This window comes from Salvelinus sp. IW2-2015, unplaced genomic scaffold (genome assembly GCF_002910315.2).
Source record: "Salvelinus sp. IW2-2015 unplaced genomic scaffold, ASM291031v2 Un_scaffold3791, whole genome shotgun sequence".
NCBI classification, from domain to species: domain Eukaryota; kingdom Metazoa; phylum Chordata; class Actinopteri; order Salmoniformes; family Salmonidae; genus Salvelinus; species Salvelinus sp. IW2-2015.
This window is the reverse complement of record NW_019945065.1, coordinates 84865-101036: the sequence shown is the minus strand read 5'-3', so window position 1 is coordinate 101036 and position 16172 is coordinate 84865. Positions and strand designations below refer to the sequence as shown.

General features: G+C 49.5%; 1 long non-coding RNA gene across 1 annotated transcript; it reads right to left on the bottom strand.

The window, feature by feature from the left end:
• Positions 1 to 2512: 2512 nt before the first annotated feature.
• On the bottom strand, positions 2513 to 7423 carry LOC112076492 (uncharacterized). Its single transcript, XR_002895198.2, has 2 exons — positions 6943 to 7423; positions 2513 to 6401 (listed from the first exon to the last, which is right to left on the bottom strand). It is a non-coding gene; the product is annotated as an uncharacterized lncRNA (long non-coding RNA).
• Between the last annotated feature and the right edge of the window lie 8749 nt (positions 7424 to 16172).

Here is a 16172-nt window from a genome sequence, read left to right as displayed (position 1 = left end):
AGAAACACCACTCTCACCCCCATTGTTATCGCCTCCCACCCACCCTTCCTCTCCTCTCCCTCACTAGCCATTACTGTAACAGCCAGTAACCACTCACCCCCACCAATGAAAAACCGATCCCCTCCCCTTCCTACTCCTACTCCCACAGCCTTATACTGTTACAGAAGTATACCACCTCTACCCCCCATCTCCCTCCCTTCGCGTCCTCTCTTGTCCCCCACAGCATTCACTTGTTTACCAAGAGTAACCACTACCCCCCGCCCTCCCCTCCCCTTTCGCCTGGCTCCTCGCCCACGGCCATCCAGCCCATTATACTGTTTACGCCTCCAGCAGTAACCCCCAAAACGCTCTCACCCCTCTTCCCCCCTTTCTTCTCTCACACCCCCCATCAATCCTCTCTGTCTCCCCACACATTCTGTTTACAGTAGTCCACTCTGACCCCCATCCTCCCTCTTCCTCTCCCTGTCCCCCACAGCATTACTGTTTACAGAGTAACATCTAACCCACCCATCCCCTCCCTTCTTCTGTTCCCCAGGTAGTTACTGTTACGAGTAACCACTCTACCCCCCCCCCTCCGCTTCTCCTCTCTCCCCCACAGCATTACGTTTACAGAGAACCACTCTACCCCCTCGCTCTCCTCTCTCCCCCACAGCATTACGTTTACAGAGAACCACTCTACCCACCCTCCCCCGCTCCTCGTCTCTTCTCTCTCTTCCCCCACAGGCATTACTGTTTACCGAGAACCACTCTACCCCCCTCTCTCCTCTTCTCCCCACAGCATTACTGTTTACAGAGAACCACTCTACCCCTCCTCTCTCTCTCTCCCCACAGCATTACCGTTTACCGAGAAACCACTCTACCCCCTCTCTCTCTTCCCCACAGCATTACCGTTTACGAGAACCACTCTACCCCGTCTCTCTCTCTCCCCACAGCATTACGTTTACAGAGAACCACTCTACCCCCCTCCTCTCTTCCCCCACAGCATTACGTTTAGAGAACCACTCTACCCCCATCTCTCTCTCTCCCCCACAGCATTACGTTTACAGAGAACCACTCTACCCCCCATCCTCTCTCTCCCCACAGCATTACTGTTTACGAGAACCACTCTACCCCCCATTCTCTCTCTCTCCCCCACAGCATTACGTTTACAGAGAACCACTCTACCCCCCTCCTCTTCTCTCTTCCCCCACAGCATTACGTTTACGAGAAACCACTCTACCCCCTCCTTCTCTCCCCCACAGCATTACTGTTTACACGAGAACCACTCTACCCCCATCTCTCTCTTGTCCCCACAGCATTACGTTTACAGAGAACCACTCTACCCCCCATCCCTCTCTTCCCCCACAGCAGTTACTGTTTACGAGATAAACCACTCTACCCCCCCCTCCCTCCCCTTCCTCTCTGTCCCCCACAGCATTACTGTTTACAGAGATAACCACTCTACCCCCCCTCCTCCACTTCCTCTCTCTCCCCCACAGCATTTACTGTTTACAGAGTAACCACTTACCCCCCCTCCTCCCTTCCTCCCCTCTGTCCCCACAGCATTACTGTTTACGAGGTAACCACTCTACCCCCCCCTCCTCCCCTGGATGCTCTTTTCCTCACTTCCCGTCTAATCTCTTTAATTACATCTGCTGTCGTGGCCTGCCACGGTCCCATTGTCCTCTCCTGTGCTGGTGCTTTGTGAGGGCAGACCCCTGTCCGTCTCCCCCACCTCTCCTGTGCCTGGTGCTTTGTGAGGGCAGACCCCTGTCCATCTTCCCCCTTCTTGGCTGCTTTGTGCCCCCCTCGGCCATCTTCTTGAATCCCAGAGGCTGGAGAGGGATTAAAGGGTATTATCCCATTACAAGCCAGGACCTCGCTCTAACACCTTCATCTGCACCCACACACACACACACACACACACTATCACCCATAACACACACACACCTAAGCACATTGAGCATGCAGACAGCCCAGAAGTACTGCAACACACACACACACACACACAACACACACACACACACACACACACACACACACCACACACACACACACCACAGCTAATTCCAGCCCACCCCAACATACATCTCCCCAGTTCCCACCCGTTATCCATGTTTTGATTTAACAGACAACAGTTATATTTAGAAGCATATTTAGTCTTTATTGAAAAGAGACACATTACAGTGAAGACTGTATAGTATCATGTTTCAACACGGTACTGTACAGATGACACAAACTCAATAGAACAATAATAATAACAATAATAATTAGGAGACCAATGACAATTGTAATAATAACGCTGCTTGATGCTGATAGGTCACAATCGAGGTGGATGGACTAGACTGATAACTGAACGAAACCCAAGCAGTTATGAGAAGAGAGGTCTTCTTCCATATCTAGACAGCATTAGAACCATATTAAACCATTTGACTGGCAGTCGTCTCGGGTTGGGKAGCTACATACAGGATGAATGACCAACGACAAAGAGGTCACCAAATACACACTGGAACCAAATAAACAAAAACAAATGACCATAGTTTGTTTATTACCGTTTGTTGTTTACATCTATGTACATGTGGTGAACGCTGTGCTGATGATGTGTCGACTGGCATGTATAGAAGGGAGAACTGTGGCCGGTTTAATGGTACTAAAGTAACAGCAGACTGATTGACATGGTGAGTGTGTCCCCCGTCCACCATAGTGCTCTTCTCCCTGGCAGGGGTCACACTGATACATGTCTCACGTGTAAAAAGTAGCTTCTAGATAGCCTGGAAACCAAACTGATATGCTCCGTTTCACCATTGAAACAAATGATATCTTCTGGATTCCAGGCTAGWTTTTTGATGCTTCCTGAACCCAACTATAAGGGAGGACAGCTCACACTATTGGCTAATAATGAATTCCACTGGCTGCTTCAGAGGGGGAAGGGAGAGCAGCTTGACCACCAATGAGGATTGTGTCCAATACGATGTTAAACCTCCTCATAACTCCCACTAGTGTGAGAGCCAGGGGCTGAGACAGGAACAGTTTCAGGCCAGCAGACAATATGAGGGAAGAGACCAGGGATCTACACAAACATCCAGMCATGCAAAAGTGTTCTACAGRAAAKACTTTGTGAGGAGARGACTGAAGAGAGACCATCAAACTGAATACGTAGTGCATCGTCTTGTCATAAATAAAAGGACTTTGTCTTCTCCTCAGTCAAAACCTCACAAGTGTTATTGAGGGGGAGAACCCCTCTAGTGACGAGGGAGAGGTTTAACGCTGCTATTTCTGCTACTGCAACAATAAGGTTCAATAAGGTTGAATAAAGGTTTGGTCAGGTTCACGTTAGTGTTCATGGCTGCCTGTGGACAACTCCGGATGTCTCAGCACTTCTCATGTTAATCACACTCAACATCTTTAGCTCTTTTCACATTTCTATCGGACACAGAAGCGTGTGTGTGATGTATGGGCTTGTCTACAGCGTACACAGGTATTGCAAGGTGTGTGTAGAACAGAAACACCACTGTTAGCATGGATATCAATACCTGTCCTCCATATTGCTTTAATACCTGTACAGGTGAGGCAGGAGTCACTACTTATATTAGGCGTTTATACACACACACACACACACACACACACACACACACACACACACACACACACACACACACACACACGGGAGGTAACATCAAGGGCAAAAGCAATCATAAATACGGGAGCATTTGATGCTTAGGAATGGTTTGGGGGGAGAAAGACTCATATCACACACGAGGACGCACACACAGTAAGGTTGAAGAACAGGCAAAGGCAGAGGGACTTGTGCAGAGCAGAGACGTTGGCAACAGGAAGAGGGACAGGAGGAGAGCCCCTGGTGCTAAACATTCCAGTAGCGTTCAGTAAACCCATCACTGGCTGATTTCTCCCAATAAAAACATCACATGGGCATCGGCAAATCTCCACTCAAACCCCAGAGAGAACACGACGCTCTCAGAGTAAAGAACTTCCTGCTTCCTGCAGATACATCATGACATCACCACCAAAAGAGCTTTTCAAAAAGAGAGAAAGAAAAGCGATAGAGGAAGAGACAAGTAAAATATTATTTACACACAGTAGGATTCCAGACCCAGAGAAGCCCTTCCTATTGAGTCACTGAGCAGATAGTATCCAAATGGCAGCCTACTCCCTACATAGTGCACTTCTTTTAACCAGAATCCTATGGGCGCGGGTCAAAAGTAGTGCACTGTTCAAGAGAATAGGGTGCCATTCGGACGCAGCCGAAGGATTCAAGAGGCAGAGACTGTATGATTGGTTGGGGAGCAACAGACATGGATATCCAATGACAGACAGAGGATGGAGGAAACGCATGCCGAGGACCTCAGAAGACCCGATGGGAGGCGGCCCAGAGTCTATCCTGACCAATGATGTCATATATGATGTCAGTCAACTTGACAAGGGGAAAACTCAGAGGGGGCCCAAATTAGGAACTCTTCTCCGATCAGAAAAGTCTAATTCAATGAAAGAACAGTATCCATCAGATCATAAATATTCTACAAAGCTGACGCATCTGTGAACTGTCAGACAAACGTCTTCTTAGATTACATTAAATACATTTAACACTGATGAGCCCATCTAGTATAAATAGTGCTACATTTACACCTGGATGCTGTTCCTGGATCAGTTGTAGATCAGTGTTAGTGAATGGGAGTATGGACCTGACAACTGATACCTGCACCACACCTAAGTAATCAACAGGAACATGAGTCCTATCCATGTTCCTCCATCCTCTGCCTATCACTACGCAACAATACGTTATCATGTGTTTCCAGCTGAAACAGCAGATACAGTGTATTTGATGACCTGATAAAAGTAAAGAAAAGGCAGAATAATATGCAGAAGGATAAAACAGGAAAMAGAAAACATTTCCCCTTGGTCTCTGTGTGGGTTGAGTGGACCGTATGATCATCCTGAAGAAGGCTGATGGTCTGATACGACGCATCATGAGGCTTCCTATACATTCTGKAGGTGGACTGTTCTTCTGAACGGATGAAATGTAAATCTAAGACTGTTGTTGAGGCGACTGGAATTGTGGGGGAGAATTGACAGTCTCTGGTCCCTGAGCCTGGAAATACATACACGCTTTTTACACCTAGCAAGTGGCGTCTAATATATATGACAAACTCACTTCTCTGTGGAACTGATTCATTGGTCCAGCAATTCACAATGAGATATACACAATTTGGACGTGATGAACAACCTTTTTTTAATTCAAAAGAGAAAGTGTCTGACATGCTATCACACTTTCTGTTTTATTTAGAAAGAATATCAGATATTTAGGAATTTTTTCATTTTTTTTTTTAAAGAAGCAGAGCAGAAGAGGAGTTCTGTTCAGTTGATCAGTGTTCTTTGTAGTTCTTTGTAGTTCTTCGTAGTTCTTCGTAGTTCTTCGTAGTTCTCATGTTATAAGGTAGAGCTCCCATAACTTAAGCGAAAAGCAACCCCCCCTTCCCCAACATGCTACAGAGGCCCTCTTCAAACATCCAAAGTCTTTCCAAACCTGCAGGCCTCTGTTTCTATACAGCTGATATAGCAGTGATATAGTGTGTGTGTGGCCTGGGTTGAAGCTGGGAGAAGATTGCAGATGGGAGTCAATAGAGGGTATATATAGAGGGGTGTCGCTGCTTTCCACGTGATTTTGGCCACCTCCTCCCCATGTCCCATCATGCTTAGGGCTACATGCAGCCAGGTAGATAGCAGTGAGGGAAGCCGGTGACCTGACTCCACCCGGAAGTAACGCCAAGCCACCTCCTGCCCCCATGCTTTTACAGGGGAGGGCCTTGTGAGGAAATTGACAATTGGACCGAAGCGCAGGGGGGGGTCATCATGATGTGGGGCAGAGAGCCAAAAGGACAGAGGGCTTCATCAACGGCAACTACAACAGGAGTGCTAGTGTCTTCTGTGTGAGATTAGTGGCAGAGTGGAGAGGGTAAGAGGTCAAYGACGGCTCTAAGACAAGGAGTGCAGAAGTAGTGGTTCCCAAAAGAGTTCAGTMATTTCTCCCAATTCAGACTCTCTCCAAGCCCCTCAYTTCCAAAAATGTCAGTCAGGAGTTTTTTCAGTCAGGAGTTTGAGTGTGTAATATGCATACAATGTCACAATGTGTGTTTAGCCTGTTAATATCCTGCGAGCCGCAGTACCCGGAGGCCTCCTGAAGGGGGCGGTAGTGTTTATATGAGTGCGGTGCTGCCCGTGCTGCTGCAGCTGTTGTTGCGGTTGGTGTTGCGTCGGGACAGGTTGGGCGTGGCAATAAGTGGGTAGCGTTCATCGGGACAGCCGTACTGCAGCAACGTGTCAACACACTCCTGGCTGCTGGCCTGCCGTGCGTACGCCAGCGCGCTGTTACCGTGGGCGTCCCTCGCCATCAGATCCACCCCGTACTGGAGAGAGGAGAGAGGGATGGGGAGAGAGCAGAGAGGAGTGAGGGGGATGAGGGAGAGAGGGATAGGGGAGAGGGAGGGGGAGAGAGGAGAGAGGGATGGGGAGAGGAGAGAGGGGATGAGGGAGAGAGGAGAGAGGGGACGAGGGAGAGAGGATAGGGAGGGATGGGGGAGAGAGGAGAGAGGGTGGGGAGAGAGGAGAGAGGGATGGGGAGAGAGGAGAGAGGGGATGAGGGAGAAGGAGAGAGGGACGAGGGAGAGAGGAGAGAGGGAGAGGAGAGAGAGAGGGAGAGGGAGAGAGGAGAGAGGGAGAGGAGAGAGGAGAGAGGGGGAGAGGAGAGGAGAGAGGGGGATGAGGGAGAGGAGAGAGGGGGACGAGGAGAGAGGAAGAGGGGGATGAGGAGAGAGGAGAGAGGGGATGAGGAGAGAGGAGAGAGGAAAATAGAGTTATTTGACACGGCAACATCTTGGTCTATAGACAACACTCAGGGTGAGGAACCATGGACGTGTAAGATCCTGTTGGTACCGCCCTCTCTCTCACCCAGATGAGGAGCTGTTTGATGACCACGTTGCCCTTCGGCACGCCAGGTGAAGGGCGGTGCGTCCGTCTCCCTCTCCACACGTCTCGTTGACTGCTCCCGGGAGCCGTGAGCCAGGAGCAGGATGACGCAGCGCAGGTCCTCCTCGGCTGTGGCCTCAGCAGCTGCTGGCCCAGGGATAGGTCCACCCCCGAGAGCGACGCCAGGAACAACCGCTGCTCGTACTTAGCTCGGATCCAACGCTCACGCTCCTCCCTGAGAGAGAGAAATACACAGAGTAGTGGTTAAGAGGAACGTTCAGGATCTTAACATCATCTTGTGACGTTACCTTCTCCACCTGTTCATCTAGTCACACTCCTCCCTGAAGAAGGAACACATAGGACAGAAGGGGGACGTTCACCATAGTTCTACTTCACCTAGCAGTGTGGATATCTGCTGTTACAGGGATATCTGCTTACTGTTACAGGGATATCTGCTGTTACAGGGATATCTACTGACTGCTTACAGGGATATCTGCTGTTACAGGGATATCTGCTGGGTCGCTTTGGGAACCACAAGACCATTCTTAGCAAGAGCCTTGAGTTCAGATGGTAAAAAAGTGAATGGAAGAGTGGGTTAACTAGGAGTAGTTAACTAGCCTTATCTGTGAAGGAAAAGACACCAATGTTAACCCCATAGCACTGAGAGAGAGACCAGGAGAGAGAACCAGGAGAGAGAGACCAGGAGAGAGAAACCAGGAGAGAGAGACCAGGAGAGAGAGACCAGGAGAGAGAGACCAGGAGAGAGAGACCAGGAGAGAGAGACCAGGAGAGAGAGACCAGGAGAGAGAGACCGAGAGAGGAGGGAAGGGGCAGTGTGAGTCAGAGTGGTAACAGTTTCCAGCTACTCAATCTAATCCTGTGATAGCGCTAATCTCTCCCTAATCCCCACCATGTAAACAGAGCCTTTCAGCCAATTGGGATTACCATGCATCAATCCTCCTGTTAGAAAGGAGAGGAACCACAGTGGCCTGGGGAGAGGATAGGGGAGGGACAGGAGTGAGGATATGAAGCTGTCCTGTATCCCTAGAAACAGTCCCCTCAGGGGGTCATGGGTCCCCCACTAACCAGGATATGGAGAACACAGTATAGTGGAGCCTCACTGCTGGCTCACTTCCTCTGAATGACCTACCCTGGTTGGAGGGTTAGGCCTGAGAGAGAGCATTACATTCACAACCAGGAGAGAGGAGAGAGAAAGACAATGGATATACAGTAAAAGTCAAACATTTAGACATCTACTCATTCAAGGGTTTTTCATTATTTTTACTATTTTCTACATTGTAGAATAATAGTCAAGACATCAAAACTATGGAAACAAAAACGTGTTAAACAAAATCTAAATATATTTTATATTTCAGATTCTTCAAAGTAGCCACCCTTTGCCTTGAAACTTTGTACACTCTTGGCATACTCTCAACCAGCTTCACCTGGAATGCTTGAAGGAGTCCCACATATGCTGTGCATTTGTTGGCTGCTTTTCCTTCACTATGTGGTCCAACTCATCCCAAACCATCTCAATTGGGTTGAGTCAGGTGATTGTGGAGCCAGGTCATCTGATGCAGCACCAATCACTCTCCTTCTTGGTCAAATAGCCCTTACACAGCCTGGAGGTGTGTTGGTTCATTGTCCTGTTGAAAAACAAATGATTGTCCCACTAAGCGTAAACCAGATGGGCTGGCGTATCGCTGCAGAATGCTGTGGTAGCCATGCTGGTTAAGTGTGCCTTGAATTCTAAATAAATCACAGACAGTGTAACCAAAGCACCCCCACACCATCACACCTCTTCCTCCATGCTTCACGGTGGGAACCACACACCCACTCTGCGTCTCACAAAGACACGGTGGTTGGAACGAAAAATCTCAAATTTGGACTCATCAGACCTGGGACAGATTTCCACCGGTCTAATGTCCATTGCTAGTGTTTCTTGGCCCAAGCAAGTCTCTTCTTATTATTGGTGTCCTTTAGTAGTGGTTTCTTTGCAGCAATTCAACCATGAGGCCTGATTCCCGCAGTCTCCTCTGAACAGTTGATGTTGAGATGTGTCTGTTACTAGAACTCTGTGAAGCATTTATTTGGGCTGCAATTTCTGAGACTGATAACTCTAATGAATTTATCCTCTGCAGCAGAGGTAACTCTGGGTCTTCCTTCCCTGTGGTGGCCTCGAGAGCCAGTTTCATCATAGCACTTGGTTTAAGCGACTGCACAAAGTTCTTGAAGGCCCAGATTGACTGACCTTCATGTCTTAAAGTAATGATGGACTGTCATTTCTCTTTGCTTATTTGAGCTGTTCTTGCCATAATATGACTTGGTCTTTTACCAAATAGGGCTATCTTCTGTATACCACCTCTACCTTGTCACAACACAACGGATAGGCTCAAAGGCACGAGGAAGAAATTCCACAAATGAACTTTTAACAAGGCACACTGTTAATTGAAATGCATTCCAGGTGACTACCTCATGAAGCTGGTTGAGAGAATGCCACGAGTGTACAAAGCTGTCATCAAGGCAACAAAGGGTGGCAACTTTGAAGAACCTCAAATATAAAATATATTTTGATTTGTTTTACACTTTTTTGGTTACTACATGATTCCATATGTGTTATTTCATAGTTTTGATGTCCTCACTATTATTCTACAATGTARAAAATAGTAAAAATAAAGAAAAACCCTGGAATAAGTAGGTGTGTCCAAACTGTCGACTGGTACTGTATGTAGAGTGTGAATCAAACCTTTCCATATCCCCTCCTACTGTTAGTGCACTGGGTTTCAAGACCTTTTTAACACTGCCAATGATTTTGAATTTTGTTGAGACCCTCAAATTCAACAAAGACAATGACAGCAACCGAGTCACCCACCAGAGGTTTCTGTCTCACTGTCTGGGAACCACTTAGGGTCATGAAATGCTGGCTTCTCAAGGCAACAGGACAGTCTATGGACTGCCTATATGTTGACAGGTCTGAGGTGTAGGAGATAACTAAGTCGCCTCGTCAGCCATAACAGAAGATGAGTGATGAGACCTTAGGGTGTCTCTGGGGGTTAACCTCAAACAGACCCATTGACGGAAGTAATTACAAATTAGCCGCGTGTGGAGGGTCTCGCTCTCTCTCTCTCTGCAGGAGAAAGCGTTTTATCAGAGCAAGAGGGGGGCAGACGGACGGATGATAAAAATAGTCAATCTATAGCCCTGGGGATCGATGCCCTGCGACATCCTTCTTAATCAAAGCCTCGGCAACGGGATGACTGGGCTCAACCCCCGGCAACGATTTCCTTTTTCTTCAAACCACTGCAACCGTGGCTGAGCATCATCACACACACACACCGAGTGCCCTTACTCAACCCACACACATGCTTGCTCACACACACACACGCTTGCTCACACACACACGCTTGCTCACACACGCTTGCACACACACACACACACACACACACACACAGCGCTTGCACACACACACACACACACACGCTTGCCACACACACACACACACACACACACACACACACACACACACACACACACACACACACACACACACACACACACACACACACACACACACACACACACACACACCTGACAAACATCTAGCTAATATCAAAATGTTAGAAATAGTTCTGGCTAAACTTTACTGAAAGTAGCTATAGGCCAGGAAGGAGCATGTTCATTCACTAACTTCTGTGGTTATACAGAAAGGATGGAGGGAGGGGGAGAGAGGCAGAGAGGAGGAAGGGGAGAGGACAGACAGGAGGGGGAGAGACAGACAGGAGGAGGGGAGAGACAGAGAGGAGGAGGGGGAGAGACAGAGAGGAGGAGGGGAGAGACAGAGAGGAGGAGGGGGAGAGGACAGAGAGGAGGAGGGGAGAGACAGACAGGAGGAAGGGGGAGAGAGACAAAGAGGAGAAGGGGGAAGACAGACAGGAAGAAGGAGAGAGACAGACAGGAAGAAGGGGGAAAGACAGACAGGAAGAAGGGGGAGAGACAGAAGGAGGGGGGAGAGACAGAGAGGAGGGGGGAGAGACAGAGAGGAGAGGGGAGAGACAGAGGAGGAGGGGGAGAGACAGAGGAGGAGGGGGAGAGAGAAGACAGGAGGAGTGGGAGAGACAGAGAGGGAGAGGGAGGACAGACAGAAGGAGGAGAGGGAGGACAGACAGAGAGGAGGAGGGAGAGACAGACAGAGAGGAGGAGGGGAGACAGACAGGAGGGGGGAGAGACAGACAGGAGGAAGGAGGAGCAGACAGAGGAGGGCGCGAGACAGACAGGAGAGACAGACAGGAGGAGGGGGAGAGACAGGACAAATACAAATAGATGGAGAGTTTTAGAGGTGTGGAAACCCAGTAGAATTCATTTACTCTCTCCCCAGAGAATAGACTCACTGTGTTGCGTTTGGTTGTGTGTGTGTGTTTTGAGGGGGTGTAACCTAGTATGGGGCCTGCCTGCCATATACCCTCTCTGGTCGGGGCTAGCCTAGCAGGACGGAATGTCCCTGGTCTTCCTGCCTGTCCCGGGGAGAGAGTGAGGAGGCTGGGCGAGGGTACACGGGCCAAAGCCCCAGGACAAAGCCCCAGGGAGGGGTGAGGGGAAGGGGAGGGTCTCGGCAGGGGCCTGGGCCCTCGTCTCTCTGGGTGTGTGTGGAGGAAATGCAGAGGCAGCACTTCACTGCTTCCTGGCACGCATGCCTTCCCCAGAGGACAGAGTTGCTATGGGCTGGAGGCTGGGCCTTCCCAGAGGACAGAGTTGCTATGGGCTGGAGCCTGGGCCTTCCCAGAGGACAGAGTTGCTATTGGCTGGAGTCTGGCCTTCCCCAGAGGACAGAGTTGCTATGGGCTGGAGTCTGGGCCTTCCCCAGAGGACAGAGTTGCTATGGGCTGGAGCCTGGGCCTTCCCCAGAGGACAGAGTTGCTATGGGCTGGAGTCGGGCCTTCCCCAGAGGACAGAGTTGCTATGGGCTGGAGTCTGGCCTTCCCCAGAGGACAGAGTTGCTATGGGCTGGAGCCTGGGTCTTCTCCAGGACAGAGTTGCTATGGGCTGGAGCCTGGGCCTTCCCCAGAGGACAGAGTGCTATGGCTGGAGCCTGGGCCTTCCCCAGAGGACAGAGTTGCTATGGCTGGAGCCTGGCCTTCCCCAGAGGACAGAGTTGCATGGCTGGAGCCTGGGCCTTCCCAGAGGACAGAGTTGCTATGGGCTGAGTCTGGGCCTTCCCCAGAGGACAGAGTGCTATGGCTGGAGCCTGGGCCTTCCCCAGAGGACAGAGTTTTTATGGGCTAGAGTCTGAGTCTTTCTCCAGGACAGAGTTGCTATGGGCTGGAGCCTGGGTCTTCCTTCACCAGGACAGAGGTGCTATGGGCTGTAACCGGGTCTTCCTTCACCAGGACAGAGTTGCTATGGGCTGGAGCCTGAGTCTTCCTTCTCCAGGACAGAGTTGCTATGGGCTGGAGCCTGGGCTTTCCAGGACAGAGTTGCTATGGGCTGGAGCCTGGGTCTTCTCCAGGACAGAGTTGCTATGGGCTGGAGCCTGGGTCTTCCTTCACCACGACAGAGTTGCTATGGGCTGGATCCTGGGTCTTCTCCAGGACAGAGTTGCTATGGGCTGGAGCCTGGGTCTTCTCCAGGACAGAGTTGCTATGGGCTGGATCCTGGGTCTTCTCCAGGACAGAGTTGCTATGGGCTGAGCCTGGGTCTTCTCCAGGACAGAGTTGCTATGGTGGACTGGTCTCCCAGGACAGAGTTCATGGGCTGGAGCCTGGGTCTTCTCCAGGACAGAGTTGCTATGGGCTGGAGCCCGGAGGCAGAGACAACGGCCCAGACACACACACACAGGGCGCCTGACAGGTGGTCATGTTGGACACAATACGAACGGACACACTCAGGGTGCGATGGTGACAGCACAGCATTGTAAGGGAGAAGAGGAAGTGTCCACATTCACACACGAGCCCAGGACAGATGGGATGTCCACCCCTCCTACAACGGCCTCCCCAACACGTGACAACCCCCCCCAACACTGCTGGTATACCCCACTGACAAGCACATAGCGACACTATTCCCCCCTGAATGAGAAAATACACTACTGAGAATGAATCCATTACTAAGTGATTTTCCAACCCAATGTGGTGTTCATCTTGAAGGGCATTAAGGGGCAGGATACCACCATTATCCTCTGGTTAGAGTATTGAGAGCAGTTTGGAAACTACAAAGGCTAATTGGACTAATTAGCTGCTCAGAAAGGCTCTCGACAATAGGTGGGAGGGCGGTGTGTGTGCCTGAGGGGCCCCCCCCCCATCTCCTCTGTGTGTCTAAGAGAGGTACCTGTCTGACTGCAGACTCACTGTTCCACCATGTTTGTCTCACTTCTCACATTGGATTAGGGGATAGGCTGTAGCACCACGGAGCACTATGAAGATAATTAACCACAGGTCCTGCTCAGACAGACTGACAGGGACACACTCTCACACAGGATGCAGCCACACACACACACACACACACTCCCCACAACCCCTATTCTCTCTCACCACCTACAGCAAATGCTTAAAACGGGAACACGAAGGGGGAGAGTGTGTGTGTGTGTGTGTAAATAATAATCACACGAGGCAGATTTCCTAGCCAGTCTAATGAAACACTACAGGTCATGCCAGCGAGGGCTCCAACATGTCCGAACGCAATGAGCCTTTCACCAGAAATGCCCCCGACCACAACACACACACACTTCAACGTTTCCCATTAGTGCATTCATGTGAGACGACAGTAACACATTATTATCATGATAATGACTTAGGTAAATATATTTGACCCTGAGAGAGAGGAAGCCCATATATGTACTACCTGGTTTGCTCTCTCTGTACTGTAGGTTGAGAAACAGCGGTGAATGGGAAATACATGGCGGTGTGTGTTAGTGTGTGTTACAAGCGTCAGTGAAACCCATGACAAACCCCTTGGTTAATWTAACAGCGGGCTGGTTTGACTGACAGCTTCATTAGCCTGTGTTAGGAGGTTGTTAGTGGGACTGTTGACTTCCGCCGCCGCAGGAGAGGAGCGACAGTGGGGTTCTGTCGCCGTTGGAAACAGTGGGGTGAGGAATGTGCTTGTTTGGGGTTACCCGGGGATAAACAGGGGGGCTGGTGTCAGTCTCTGACTCATCTGGGGCCAACTGGAGACAGGGGCTGAAGAATAGATATGTCATTTCCTGCCTCTTTTAGGTGCATGAGTCTGTGTTTGTATTATTTCTGTGTGTGTGTGTGTGCTGGTTCTCCCTGGCCAGTCTCTTTGTTGCAGTATGTTTACACACAGGCCCAGTAGTTTCCTGTCTCCCCCAGACCCCCAGGCAGAGCCCCGTCTGATTGGTCAACTCTGACAGCCGTCCACTCCACTGGGCCGTTCGACCGTGACTGGCCACCAGCTGCTCTCCACTGCCACTACGACCAGGRGGAGGGAGGGGGTCTACGACCCCAACATAGACCCTGGATACAAGACTCACAGCAGTCCCACATCATACTAAATCACAACAATATTCATTATCTACCATTATGGTATTACCAAATGATCATTTATATTTGATGGATATTGTTGCCTATTAAAGTGATTAAATTATTTTGACACGCAGTGATTCATTAAGTGACAAAATAATGTATCTTTGTTTTCCACCTAAAATGAAGTTGACCTTATTACCAATGTCCAAAATTACCAGCATTATCATAACTGTCATCACCCACATCATGATCATTTCCAGCATCATTACCGTAAAGGGCTGTTATTCGATGCCCTCCAACAACATCATCATGAGACATTCCTCAACATGATCATCTTTATCTCTTAACAAAGAGAGCAGACATCCTTGTTAACATACACAATAACATCCGTATCATATTCCCATTGTAACAGTGTGGTGCTGGTTCTGGTCTGCTCTGAGACGTACGGACCTCAGGAATACCACAACCATTCATTACAGAATGGAACTGTGGCAGAGCAGTGAGAGGAACCAGGTTGGACTGAAGTCCTCAGTCAGTGACACACACACACACACACACACACACACACACACACACACACACACACACACACATTGAAGGCCTCAGTCAGTGACACACACACACACACAACACACCACACACCACACACACACACACACACACACACACACCACACACACACACACACACACACACACACACACACACACACACACACCACACACACACCACACACACAACATTACATTTAAGTCATTTAGCAGACGCTCTTATCCAGAGCGACTTACAAACACACACACACACACACACACACACACACACACACACACACACACACACACACACACACACACCAGCGTCGTCAGTCAGTCAGTGAGTGAGCAGAGTGGCCCTCTCCTTTGGCCTAATTAGCCCTCTCTAATTCAGCTCGTAGGACTCGTTTCAACTCGTTAGAGTTCCACTGACTCCCAGGTAATGAGGTCTGACAGGAGGAATCTGTCACCTGGACAGCTCCCAGTACAACCTGAGGAGACTAAGACCAGGGTGAGATCACCAGACCATACACACAGGCTCACATACAGAGAGGTAGTCACTAGAGGGAAACAACACATACAGAGAGAGTAGTCACTAGAGGGAACAACACATACAGAGAGGTAGTCACTAGAGGGAACAACACATACAGAGAGGTAGTCACTAGAGGAACAACACATACAGAGAGGTAGTCACTAGAGGGAACACATACAGAGAGTAGTCACTAGAGGGAACAACACATACAGAGAGGTAGTCACTAGAGGGAACAACACATACAGAGAGGTAGTCACTAGAGGGAACAACACATACAGAGAGGTAGTCACTAGAGGGAACAACACATACAGAGAGGTAGTCACTAGAGGGACAACACAATACAGAGAGGTAGTCACTAGAGGGAACAACACAACGAGAGGTAGTCACTAGAGGAACAACACATACAGAGAGGTAGTCACTAGAGGGAACAACACATACAGAGAGGTAGTCACTAGAGGAACACACATACAGAGAGGTAGTCACTAGAGGGAACAACACATACGAGAGGTAGTCACTAAGGGAACAACACATACAGAGAGGTAGTCACTAGAGGGAACAACACATCAAGAGGTAGTCACTAGAGGGAACAACACATACAGAGAGGGTAGTCACTAGAGGGAACAACACATACAGAGAGGTAGTCACTAGAGGGAACAACACATACAGAGAGGT